The following is a 13597-nucleotide window of genomic DNA, read 5'->3' as shown; positions in this document are numbered from 1 at the left end:
TCTCTAAAGAAATTCTAGCAGTAATAGGGAGCCATGAATCTTGGGTATAGATTACATAAGACATCCAACTAAGCAATCACCACATTGACACTACTCTGCAGTCTGGAACATAGGTATATAACTCCTGAATTAGGATAGAATTACCAGGATTTTGGCATTACAACCTCTTACTTTCAAGATTAGAACACTTCTTGAATATCACTTAACTATACTATTCTCCTTAAATATCATATTCATTCAACTCAGCTTAAAATTCTCATATGAGTATTGACAAATCTTTCTACTAATGTCGGAAATAACTTAATCCCTTCGTCGTGATCAAGCCTAACTCTAAGTCACAAAAATACAACATGCCAGACCATGCTATTATTCTAAACCATATGATGTAACGTTCTATATCTCCTTTAAAGAACACATCCTAAGTATAACATGCCTTACCACTTCAATGACTACTCTGAACCTTTACTATGAAGTCCCTAGTGCATATAGCGTTCCTTTACAATAATATCAACATGTCATTCAAGCCTATCTTTATAACCACATATGAACTTCAAAGAAAACACTCATAAAGGCATACTTCACAGATTCTCTAAACCACTATCTATATCACTCCCACAAGCTACCCCAAGAACATACACATACAAAATTCCACTAACCATCATATAAATAAGAACTTAGCCCCAAATCTTACTTCATACTTATGGCCTTATTTAAACAAACATACTATGATCTTCTATCAACAAGGAATAATTACTCACCACTACTATTATCGCATAAGGAGGAGTCACAAAAAAGGTTAGAACATAAGATCTGAAGGAATGGAATGATACTATATAAAGCTTGACACTCATCTGAGGCCTGAGGAATAGCAAGACAACAACAGGCACTCACCAAATCGCTCTGAATTTAGGGTATTCATGGCTATAAGTTGAATCTGGCCAATCATTTGGCGTAAAACATGAGTTATGGAAATGGAGCACATTATAAAGCGTGAGTATATGACTTTATATCATATGTATGAATGCGAACTGATCATGGAACTAAATCGTAAAACATGAGTAGGTATTAGAATCACTGAGAAATACTGAGATAGGAATGGGTTGAGATTCACCCTTACTTTTTGATGTTCTATATCATCATGACATCACTAAAAGAATCTGAGAGTCTTACTTGGTTATTCGTTTAGTCATGTCCCCCTTAGCTTCAAGCCATCATCTTAAGTTTTTTGGGAGATACCTTACTAGACTTTAAACTTAACTGCACTCACTGCACTCTAGGTTCTGAAATATGATAATACACAAAATTAATAAAACTTAACCCAAAAGACCACATATAAGAGTGGAACACCCACTGCAAATACTACCTGCTGAGGCACACTCTATCATTCTGTAACCCCAATAGTCATAATCTATTACTCGAACACTTACTAACTTCGAATCTTCATGAGTATCCCCAAAGTTGAAGTGCACACCCTCTAGTGCCTCTACTCTTATTTCTATTAGCATGACTTTCAAGGACTAGAGCTTAGATTATAACACCTAACATGGGTATCACCAAGTCTTCAATGAGCCACTCTATTTCTATCGTAGTTTTCCAACATAGCAACTTCAAACTTATTTTCCTCTACCATGAGAATCAAGTTCATATCAAAAGGCTCAACGCTATCAATCAAAGGTCCTTAACTTGGCTATTTAGAACACCATATACCATCTAGCTAGTCTTTTTCCACCTAGCAACTCAACGGTACCAGTAGCAACACACAACATGTAATAGCTTTAGAAAAATACTACAACTTCATACCGCCTTGGGCATACTTCTACATCACATATACAACGTCATACTTCATTATGAATCAAATAAACTTAGGCACTTTCATACAGTGTTCAAGCCTATAGATCACTTCCATATAACTAGTATCATTAACTAAGAAATCATCACATCTATCTCCATGGCCATCAATTGTTTCAAACTTAATGTCTAGTGCTAAACATGATTTACAACCAACCTTACACACAATCCTCACCTAGAAACTATGAAATAAACATCAAGAAACACTAGTACACTAGAAATTCATAACCACAATAATCAATCATGACCTTATGGTTTTCCTTGTCATAATCCATTAACACGTACTATTTCAACACATCAAGCTTACAAATCTAATCCCACGAAACATGTATCATCAATCTCTTGCCACTATTCACCACCACACTATTTAAATTCAAGCCTATAGTGTAGCATCAATCATTTACAACCAATGAAGAGTGCAACATAATATAAATATACTAATCCTTCAAATTGGGATATTCTACCAAATACTTCAAAAATATACTACATACTTTCTCACAAGTAGTATTAGTTTACAACTACCAATGAGAAGAAGGTTAAGGGGTAAGGTCACATAATAGACATGATCAACCTTAAGCTTATATTATAATCATACAATCTTATCTACTTATACGACTTTCTCACAACACACTTACTTACCCCAATGGGCATTTAGACTACCTTCAGATACCCCATATGACAATGAGTCTATACTTACAACCTACTGGCTAATCTAGCCATTTTTATTCATAGCCTATAAGGGGTTTCTATAACCACCTTAAGTATCCACTTTGGGCTCTTTCTCTATTTTAAAAGGAAGAAAACAAATAACATGCTGAGTCAACGCTTCCTCCACGGACTACCATACAATTCATAAATGGTACCACCATATTAGTCTACCACCACGAAAGGGTAAATCATTCTCAATCAACAATTATTCAACTATAAATATTTAATCACAAAAGTCATCCTCACTCTGACCTCTAACCTTATGACTTCATATCACAAACTTCTTGGTCTAATTTCACTACCAATAGGTCATGACACCAACACTCTAACTTATACTACTACTTGGGTGGAAATACAATTCCAACAAATACAAGAACAACAAGATGAACAACAAGTTGCTAGTGAATTGAAATAGTCCTCACACGGCTTCACTAGACTTTTGTTTTCAACAACACAATGATATCAAGATTACAAGAGATAGAAGCTTGATACACAATATTCAATGACTCAAGAATACACATTTTACACTTGTTTTAACTCTCATAAGAATGAGGGCATAATTTTACGCTAGGGAACTCCTCTTCCGTCCTTTGTGGGACTTCTGAAATTTTAGCTAGATAATCGAAGAATATCTGGAAACACCAGAGTGAGGAAGAAATTAGGATAACTTTTCTTTTTGTATGGGTGACACCATAGAATGAATTAGAGTATGAAGGAGGAACATTCTGACTTTATAGCACGAACTAGAACATGAAGAAAGAGAGACATTCCTAAATGCCTTGTAGCCTTCTACTTATAAGTGTGGCACGTTGCACACCCATAAATAAGACTCTACCTGATGCAATTTTGCATTCACCCTGGGAATATGAACCATGCTTTGATACTAAGTATGTCACGACCCAAATTGAGGCCCTGGCCGTGACGAGCATTCCCGAACCCAAAGGCCCAGAATGCCCTCTATCTATCTGGTAATTATGCACATAATTCATTTAATCAAAGTAATACAGAATAGACACAATAATAAGGAAACATGGTCAAAAATTTAAAATAGTTAAAGGCCGAAAAACATGGCCAATAATATTTAATAAACATTTGCAATAGTCTGCAAAATCTCTACTGACATACTATCTGAATAACTTGGACAAGGCCCTCAGCAGACCAAAAACCATACTGAAATAAATACTTAAATGACTAGGCCTTTTGAAGCAAAGAAGGCTCACTAACTGAACTCTGAGACAACCCTTTCTGTAGACTCTACTAAGGATCTAGACCCCTAGACTGCACCTCAGTACCTGGGAGGAAGGGGGGTCAACACAATTGTACTGGCACGTGAAGCAATCCAAAATAGAGTAATTGAACATATATATATATAATACGTAAGAGAAAATTTTCATCAAACATTATGCACAAAATAGTTTCTGAAAACACACGGGCACCTTCTAAAAATATGTAACCTGTCTGTAAATCTCAAACTCTAATCTGTGTATTACTTCTAAGTTAGGTGGTATCCCCTACAAGTCTGATATTCCACGGGCGATATGGAATCCGCCATTGACTCGGCAGGGAAACCTCCAACCCGAGTATGATGTAAGGGTTGGAGTTCCTGAATCTGATACGCCACACTACACTTAAGTCAGTGTATAATAATATACCCGAGTCGGTAAACCGCGTTTTAGGCAATGAGTTTCTTGAACTCAATCCCTCTTCAGGGAACCACCTAACATATCTGTATGCCTATTTTTAACTTTTTCTGTACATGCAACATTATGAATGTCTAAAATCATGATAGTCTGAAATGTCTATTAGTCTGAGTCTGATATGACATTGGTCTAAATTGGAATCGTCATACCAAGACTTGAAAGACATGATTTTTGAGCAATAATATATTAAGCTAATGTAATACCCCGCATGTTTCTAAGCTTGGAAATGAATAAGTATTCCTACGTATAAAATCTCCTATTTTGGGATTTATAATTGAGTACATGACTTACAATGAATATCCTAGTGATTGGATAGCTTATGATGCATTAAGCATGTTTATATGAGTCACTTAAGGTAATACAAGCTAAGAGTTTTTGAATCTATTAAGTTTTAGTATTTGACTTTGCAAGGTTCATCTTTGAATGAGTATAACTCGATGTTAATGTGGTATTTTAGCTGATTTAGACCCACCAAATTGTATAGAATTGAATTAGCTTTCCAATGATACCAATTTCACCTTAATCCAATACCCGAGCAAAAAGTTATGCCTATTTTCATGAGAGACAGTAAGGATAGGCGATTGGTTAGGCGCCACCCAACCCAAGCATAGGCAATTGGTTACGCGCTGCCCAACATAGATTAGGAAATCACTTGGGTGCTACCTAAGTCAATTCCAGGTGCCAAAAACACTTCGTTTTGAGTTATTTTAAGGGTAATTAAGTCTTTTAACACTCCTTACACGTCCCTAAACTTAAAACTACGAAATATATAGCTTATAAACATATTACAACCCTATTATCATCTCAAAAATCATCATCCAAGAGCACTAAAAGAGAAAAAACAACTAGGGTTACGTAACTAAGCTTGACGATCCGATTTCAAGGAAATTCCTCCATCAATCATCAAGAATCTTCCATTGAAGGCATGCGTGAGTTGATTTATGGATCCCTTTCATCCATAAAGCTCAAAAATCCTCTTTTTCATTATAAAGTATGATTTCTATATTTTTGGGTGTTGATGATCATGTTGTTGATATTGGGTGATTCCCAAGATGGAATCTTTATATGTTTTTTCCGAATTTCATGATATCATATGAGTTGGAAACATGTAAATTTGGTTGTTCATGATGTATAATTTGATGATTTCACCTATGATTAAGATGTGCATGTAAGGTGTTTGATAAAATTCCTAAGAAACTAGAAATCATGCAATATAGATAAATTATGACTAAGTGAAGGATTCATGATATGCCCGTACGTTCCAATGACTTCTATGTTGATAATGTGCCTTGTAAATGTTGTTGGAATACTCATGAACTATTCTTATAAGACTATGCTATGTTTACTTGCAAATCCTACTTATGAACAAGATGTATGATAACTATGCAATCCATATGAGCTTCCATGCTATTGGTATGTGTTGCCAATATTATTATGCAATGAACATGATATTAAGATTGTGCAAGTACTTCCATGTGGTATGAAATCCTTTCCATGCAATACATTGTTGATAACCATGCTTAGTATGAGATCCCTACTTATGATATTATAAATTATGGACTCTGCTCTTATGATCAATTCAGTCATATGTGTCAGTTTCCTTCCATCAAGTCCTAGGGGTACTTGTACCCGAAAACTATAGTTGTGTGCCTAGAGCCATGTCATGTTTTACGATATCTGAACTCAAGCTATGATTCCATAGACTCCAGTCAGTCATGTGACTCAGGAAAACCTTATGATCTTTGTCAGTTGTTAGATATCATTAACATTCTGCCAATCAACGAAATTCAGTAAGATTAAGTCATGCACAGTCAGTTATTCATGTCCAGTTCCTCCAGATAGGAGTAGAGGTTAGCACCGAGTGAACCCAAGGATGGGAACTCACCCGCCAGTTCAGGGTGTGATTCTTAGTAGTCATCCTTGTGTTCCAGAATTACGTAGCCAGGGTAGGTTGAGACATCTTAACCCATCAGATTAGGGTTGATGAGGTGGCTTAGCCCATCAATTTAGGGTTCCTATCGTTCTCATTGAGTACCCGCCAGATAAAGCTCACTCACAAGCTGTCCTTACCCATGGCACGGTATTGACACCCCTCTAGTTGGGGCAGAGATTGGACCCCAGCTTAGCCATAACGGCATACAGGGGGCATGTCGGTGAAATACTACTTTCCACAATTTCAGTATCAGTCTCAGTAAAAGAACTCAGGGTGTTCTTCAGATTTCAGCATATACAAGACTGTCAGATACAGTCGTCTATGTTATCAGTTTCAGTATCAGTCATGACAATTATTAGTAAACCATGTATTAGATTACAGGTCATGCTATCACGTATTCACGATCTCAGTTTCTATATATGTGTGTTTGCACTTCCATGTTCATATTAGTCAGTCAGTGTTGTTCATGCATGAAACCCTTTATGTTCAGCTTCCTCGTATACTCAGTACTCCAGTTGTACTGAAGCATTTGTGCTATGGTGCTTTCTTTTCATGTTACACCATAGGTTCCGAGATACGAGCTCTAGCCCAGCAGTAGCGGTAGCATTCCAATTGCAGAGACACAGTGAGTCCTCATTGATTCGAGGATAGTATGATTTGATTCATTTATTTATTTCTTCAGTTCAGTTTTATGGAGTTAGTTGGAAACATGTTCCTTCAACTCCTTATTCACATAGTTTAGAGGCTTTTAGATTTATGTTCAGATTTACGTTCAGATTGAGTTATTTTGGGTATTTTCACCGACATGATTGTATTCAGTTGAACCTTATGACCTTACAGTTCTATGTATTTTGTATTATTATATTATGATTTGCAGTATACAAGTACAGATATCAGTCATGGATTAGCTTGTGGTCCCTCGGGGTCACGAGCACCGTGTAGTATTCCGGTTCAACGAATCGAGGTATTATAGCTAAATATTTTATTTAAAATATAATTTAGAACACCAAAAATATGCAATTGATAAAGAAGATTTCGTGTTTCGAAACTCAAGTCAAAATTATGCAAAAACTTCATCAACATATGGTGGTCTAGTGCCTTTAGCAAATCCATGCACTCTTTCATTACATGAATTATGAACATTAAACATTCATGCTAGATTCCCTCTTTAGTGATTTAAAACCACCTTTAAATCATAACAAGAATTCAATCATTTCAAATAGTGCTTTTCAAGGATGCATTGCAAAACAATTCATATGCTATGAAAAATCTGAAAAATTTATAATAAGAGGGAGTTCACCGAAAATCATGCTCTCAACAAGAATTCATTCTTAAATACATGGTTTCATACATTTATATTCTCAAATCACTTTGGGGAAGGTCAAAAGACTAAAGCAATGATGTTAAAACATTTAATACATGAATATATACATAGATTCAAAAACCCTATTCTAAAACATGATTTTTCTATGCCCATGAGAATTTAGGAAAACCCCGCGTACCTCTATTTCAGAAAATAATGGGTTATTCTTGAATCCTTTGGATTGGAGATTCCGAATCTCTAATCAATTTTGAAAATCCACAGTTAAATGTTGATTTATTTGGGTTTTTAGTTTGAAACCCTTAGGTGTGTTATTGAGAATTTTAGATGAATGTGGATGTATTTCGGAGAATTGGGGACTGAATTTTGTGTTTATGGCTGAATAAGGGTGGGAAAAGGACCATTTTCCCCCAAAAACGGAGTGTTTAAGTCATTTGAAACCATAAGATATGCGCCGCATATGATATCACATATATTTACATAGGCGCCGCATATGATATCACCTATATTTACATAGGCGCCGCATATGATATCGCCTATATTTACATAGGCGCCACATATGTATCATATATGCTTTCCAGTGGTCATGTGCGATTGGTTAGGTGATGCATACTACTTTGAAAGGACATAACTTCTTGCTCGGGTGTCGGATTTTAGGAAAATTGGTATCATTGAAAAGTTAACTCGAAGACCTATCACATAGTAAGCTCTCTAATTCGACATATACAGAGAGTTATGGTGGATGGAAGCTAACACAAATTACAACGTCCACTAAAACTTAATCGATCGAAATAGTTTCAACTCGTCCTTGAGTTGAAGGACCTCTATGGTCTAAATTCATGCTCAAATGGATTCACATACTACATAAACATGCCAAATTGGCATAGGATTTAAGGCTCTAGGATTATCAACGCATCAGAATCATGGTTTTTATTCTAGCCTGAAATGTGGGGTGTTACACTTTCCTTCCATCAATACAAATGTAATGATTGCATCACGACATCCGGAAAGTGCTATTAAGATTAGCTTTAATTCTATCTGAGTGGGATGGGAAAGAGTACCCAGGACAATTAACTATGAAGAAATATTGCATCTGAAGAAAGTCTTTTCCTTGTATCACTTTTCTTTTAATAGCACAATTTTTTAAAGTAACTATTTCATGCTTTAATATAGCCTAAAATTCCCTTCCTTTTTATGTGTGATCTATGTTTAGCCTAAATTTCAAAAAAAGGAATACGTAGGCGGCCTATGTCGTCTCCATTCAACCCCATAGGAGAATTTACCCTTTTCTTTTATGTACGAACTATTTTAGACTTGAATTTCCAAGAAAGGGATACATGGATAGCCAATGTCGGCTTCGATAAACCCCATAATAGAATTTACCTTTTTCTTTATGTATGAACTATGTTTAACCTAAATTCTCAAGAATAAGATATGTAGGTAGTCTATGTTGATTTCGTTCAATCCTTTAGGAAAAATACCTTTCTCTTTTTATGTACGAACTGTGTTTGACATAAATTCTCAAGAAAGAGATATTTATGTAGCCTATGTCGGCTTTGGTCAACCCTTTCGGAAACTTCAACTTTCCCTTTTTATGTATGAACTATGTTTGACCTGAATTCTCAAGAATGAGTTACGTAGATGGCCTATGTGGGGTAGTAAACAAATTTCATGAGTCATTGTGGAACCTACTTTATCCCACCAGTAGGTAAGACAAACTGAAGCCCAAAGCTATAAACAATAGGCTAATTGGTGAAAAAGTGACATAATATTCAAAAATGTGCAATTAAATAAATTACAAGGCGTAAAACATTAGAATAATAACAACATAAAGGGACAGAAATAAAAAAGAAGAATTATAACATCCCCTGACCTAGTAAAGTCGGTACAAGAGACACTAATACAAAAATATGAGTATTGTACAAGTCAACATACAATAGTCTCAAAAATAGAAACAATATGCAAAAACAAAAGATAGAGAAATGGTCTACTCCGTCTTTAAGATCTTACCTTATCTCCAACTCTGACCAGCACAAACACAGCGTCAGCGGAGGCATCTAGTTCTTGGATCTGCACCAAAAAGGTACAGAAGTGTAGTCTGCGTACCAAAACTATAGGTACTCAATAGGCATCATCAGCGGATTGAGCTAAATTATAATATAAATATAATAAAGTCTAAGATAATAGGCTAAGTCAAGAGTAAAGGAAAAACATGGAATAATGCACAAAATACTAAAACCAAACAACCATAATATTACTATCAAGGAAAAGCATAACTATCTCTACATAATGGCCCTCCATAAGCCAAAATTTGCGAATAAAGTAAATAACCTAACAGAGGACCCTATAAGCCTGAAGGGTGCAATCAAGGAGAAAAAATAATCAAAATTATACAAATTAACCATATATTGAAATCATAATCATGGATCCTTCATAACGTAAACATCACACTCAAACAAGTCCCATAACCATTATAAATAACCTCTAAACGCCAGACTTAAGCCTTAGCTTGCATCTTGAATACTGAACTTGAATAGGAACTAATATCATGAATGATGGACATGAACTAAAACTAGTATCCCATATACCGGACTTTAACCAAAACTAATATCACCTATAACGCTAGAATCGAACTGATCTTATCTTCTCCTAAATATCAATCTAGAATGAACAATTATATGCCTAGAACATCCTCCGTATCAATAGTGTGATTAGGGTAATATGAATGGCCTATTGAGTTTGCAAGGACCTAATAGTAATCTTGGACTAAAGTGGGCTGAAGGGGCCCTCTTCTAACCCCGATAATTCATTCTAATGAAAATTCTACCTAAACTAGACTAGGATGTCAGATTTCACTATAGGATACTAAATAAGTCTCATTGGGTTCTAATATACCAATTCTACCCTATAAATGAGTGGCTACGTTGATTATACCTAAATACGGCTCCTAAATCTGCAATTTACACTAAATATAATTCTAAGACCTAATTCCCAACCCAAAACTAGCATAATATCATATCAATACTATTTTCAAGCACAATCCAGGAGAAGGGTAACCCAGCATACCTGGATGCCAATGAAAGATTGATGAAGTTCACTAAATCAATGATTTGCCCTTCAAAAGTTTTCGGACGATGCCACACCATCAAAATGGTAATCTACTCATTAATACAAGAACAACGATAGCCATAGTGTATTTTAATGCTTTAGGTCCAAAGTCAAGATAAAATCCCCTGTGGGGCTCTCTTGTAGAAATGCACTTTTGAAATCGTCAACACGTCCCTCACTGCTCAAGAAACATTTAATTTCATGAATGGGTAAATTTTGAGCTCAAACGATACTAAAATCAACCCAATAATAATCTAAAGATTTGGGTCTATATTGAAAAAGTAAACCATTAATTAAAAAAAAACTTATAGTGTTTGTTATGAAGAAATGATTATCAAGAGTTCATAATTATACCACAATCTCTCAATAATCAGTCCTAATTTTCCACTCTCTAGGGCTTTTTAGCTCTTGGACTTGTGAAAAAGAGGTAGAAAATTAGGTACTTAATGCCCTCCAAGTGCTGCTTAAGCAGATGAGAATTTAATGCACTCAGCGCACCGCTTAAGAAGTCACTTGACCGGTTAAGCGATCCCTTCCTTGGTCCGAACCTCCGCTTAAGAAGTCAGGATGCCACTTAAGTGACGTCCGCTTAAGCGATCGAGCCTTTATTAAAGCTGTCTGATAGGGTTGGCCCTGGCTGCTTAAGAAACCACTTGGACACTAAAGAGGCCTACGATTAAGTGATCAGTGGTTCGCTTAAGCGGATGCATCATCTTAAACTTGAAAAAATTATAAGTTCCCACCGACCCTCAGGATGCATTCAGAATTAGAGAACATAAACAAACTATGATGTCCTATCAAATTTGACATTCTGGATTCAATGGAGCCATCAAAATTTCCATTTAAGGTTTCTTCAACAAAAAGTGGGATCCACACCCATGGGCAATTTTTATCAAATTCCAACCAATAGCCCGAAATGAGTCTAAAAGCCTTGGAACCCAAACTAAAGGTACCTCTAGGATAAAATCAACATTTTAGAGTTGATGGAACCCTCAAAATTTGCATACAAGGTCGCTAAACTAAAGTTTTCACTTTGTAGCAGACTCTTACAAATGAAGACTTCAAAATAGAGAATTAGCTCTATAAATAGAATAAATTGCCCAATAATTAAACTGCCAGCTCTAGGAAGTTATCAATGACTTAGGGAAGATATAGGAAAACTCTAAATGGCAAAAATTTGGGGAAATATAGAAAATGACTTTAAGGGTCATTATTAATATCCACTATTAATAGAAATTTCATCTGCAAAAGTAAAGGGTTATTATGTACCTGGTGGCTTAAACATATGGGGATAATGGGCCCGTATCTCTCTCTCGATATTCTATGTAGCCTTATCTACTAGAATCACTCTAGAGCCCAACTACTTGACGTCCCTGGCTAATATGAATAGTAAATCCTCCATGAAGATCAATCTCTCGTCTAACTTAACTTAGTCCCACCGAAGTGTATAAGACTTATCGGGAACTTATAACCACAACATGGAAGCATGGAAAGTGGATGAAGAGCATAAGTCTAACTTAGAACCTACAACTCCATCTGTGCGAAGGATTTCAAAAGGTCCAATATATCTAGGACTAAGATTTCCTTTCCTCCTAAACCTCATCACACCTTTCATAGGTGATACTCGAAGGAATGCTCAGTCTACGACTCCAAACCTCAAAGCACAAAGTTTGTATCAACATATGCTTTTTGTCTACTTTGAGCTGCCCTAAACCTATCCTGAATCACCCTGACTTTGTCCAACGTCTCCTGAAGTAAGTCAGTACCATGACACCTAAACTCGGAGGTCTTAAACCATCTAATAGAAGATCGACAATGCAACTATATAATGCCTTAAATGGTGGAATCTTAATACTCAAATAGTAGAAAGTATTGTACACAAACTTCACCAAAGCTAAGTGCTACTCCAACTGACATTCAAAATCCATAACATAAGCTTAGAGCATATCTTCGAGAACCTGAATACTCCACTCTAAATGTCCAGCTGTTTGAAGGAGGAAAGCGATACGGAGATCCACCTGAGTACCCAACTCTTCCTGAAAATCTCTCAAGAAGTTAGAAGTGAATACTGAGCCCTGGTCTCAAATAATATATATTGGCATTCCATGCAAACGAACTATCTTACGATCATAAATACAGGCTAAATTCTGGGCACTAAAGAACACCTGAATAAGAAAGAAAAGTGCCAATTTGGACAACCTATCTACAATGACCCAAATATGATTGGAACCACGGGAAGTGCAAGGTAGACCACTAAAGAAGTCCATAGATATCCTCTTCCATTTTCACTTGGGAATGGGAATTCTTTGAATCGGGACACTAGATGCTCGACCTTCACCTGTTGACAACATAGGCTATGAGTTACAAAGTCTACCACACCTCTCTTCATACCACTCCACTAATAGTGCTACCTCAAATCTATATACATCCTAGCTGTACCAGGGTAAATAGAGTTCCTGAAGCTATAAGCCTCATAAAATATCGACTAAATCTGGTCACTAACCTTCGAAACACAAATGCGGCCATCATATCTCAGAAAACCTTTAAAATCTATAGCAGCCCTCCGGGACTTACCTCTTAACACCTGATCAGGAATGATACAAAGCCTTATATCCTTAAACTAATGACTCTAAATTAGCTCAAGTAAGGTAGAATTCTCCTTTACACTAGAAAGAATCCTCCTGGTGTCAGAAATATCAAGTCACACCATCAATTTGGCTATAGAGTAGATGTCCTATGCCAACCGCCTTTCAGAATTTGAAATAGAAGACAAACTGACCATACTCGCAGTCTTCTAGCTCAAAGCATCTTCTACCATATTTTTCTTACCCGGATGCAATAAAATAGATATGTTATAATCCTTCAACAACACTACCCAGCTATGCCTTCTAGAATTAAACTCTCACTGAATCATAAGATGTTGAAGACTACTATGATCGATATAGATCTCATAATACATGACATATAGATAATGCCTCC

The sequence above is a fragment of the Capsicum annuum genome, chromosome 10 (assembly GCF_002878395.1).
Source record: "Capsicum annuum cultivar UCD-10X-F1 chromosome 10, UCD10Xv1.1, whole genome shotgun sequence".
In the NCBI taxonomy this organism is placed as follows: domain Eukaryota; kingdom Viridiplantae; phylum Streptophyta; class Magnoliopsida; order Solanales; family Solanaceae; genus Capsicum; species Capsicum annuum.
This window is presented reverse-complemented; position numbering follows the sequence as displayed.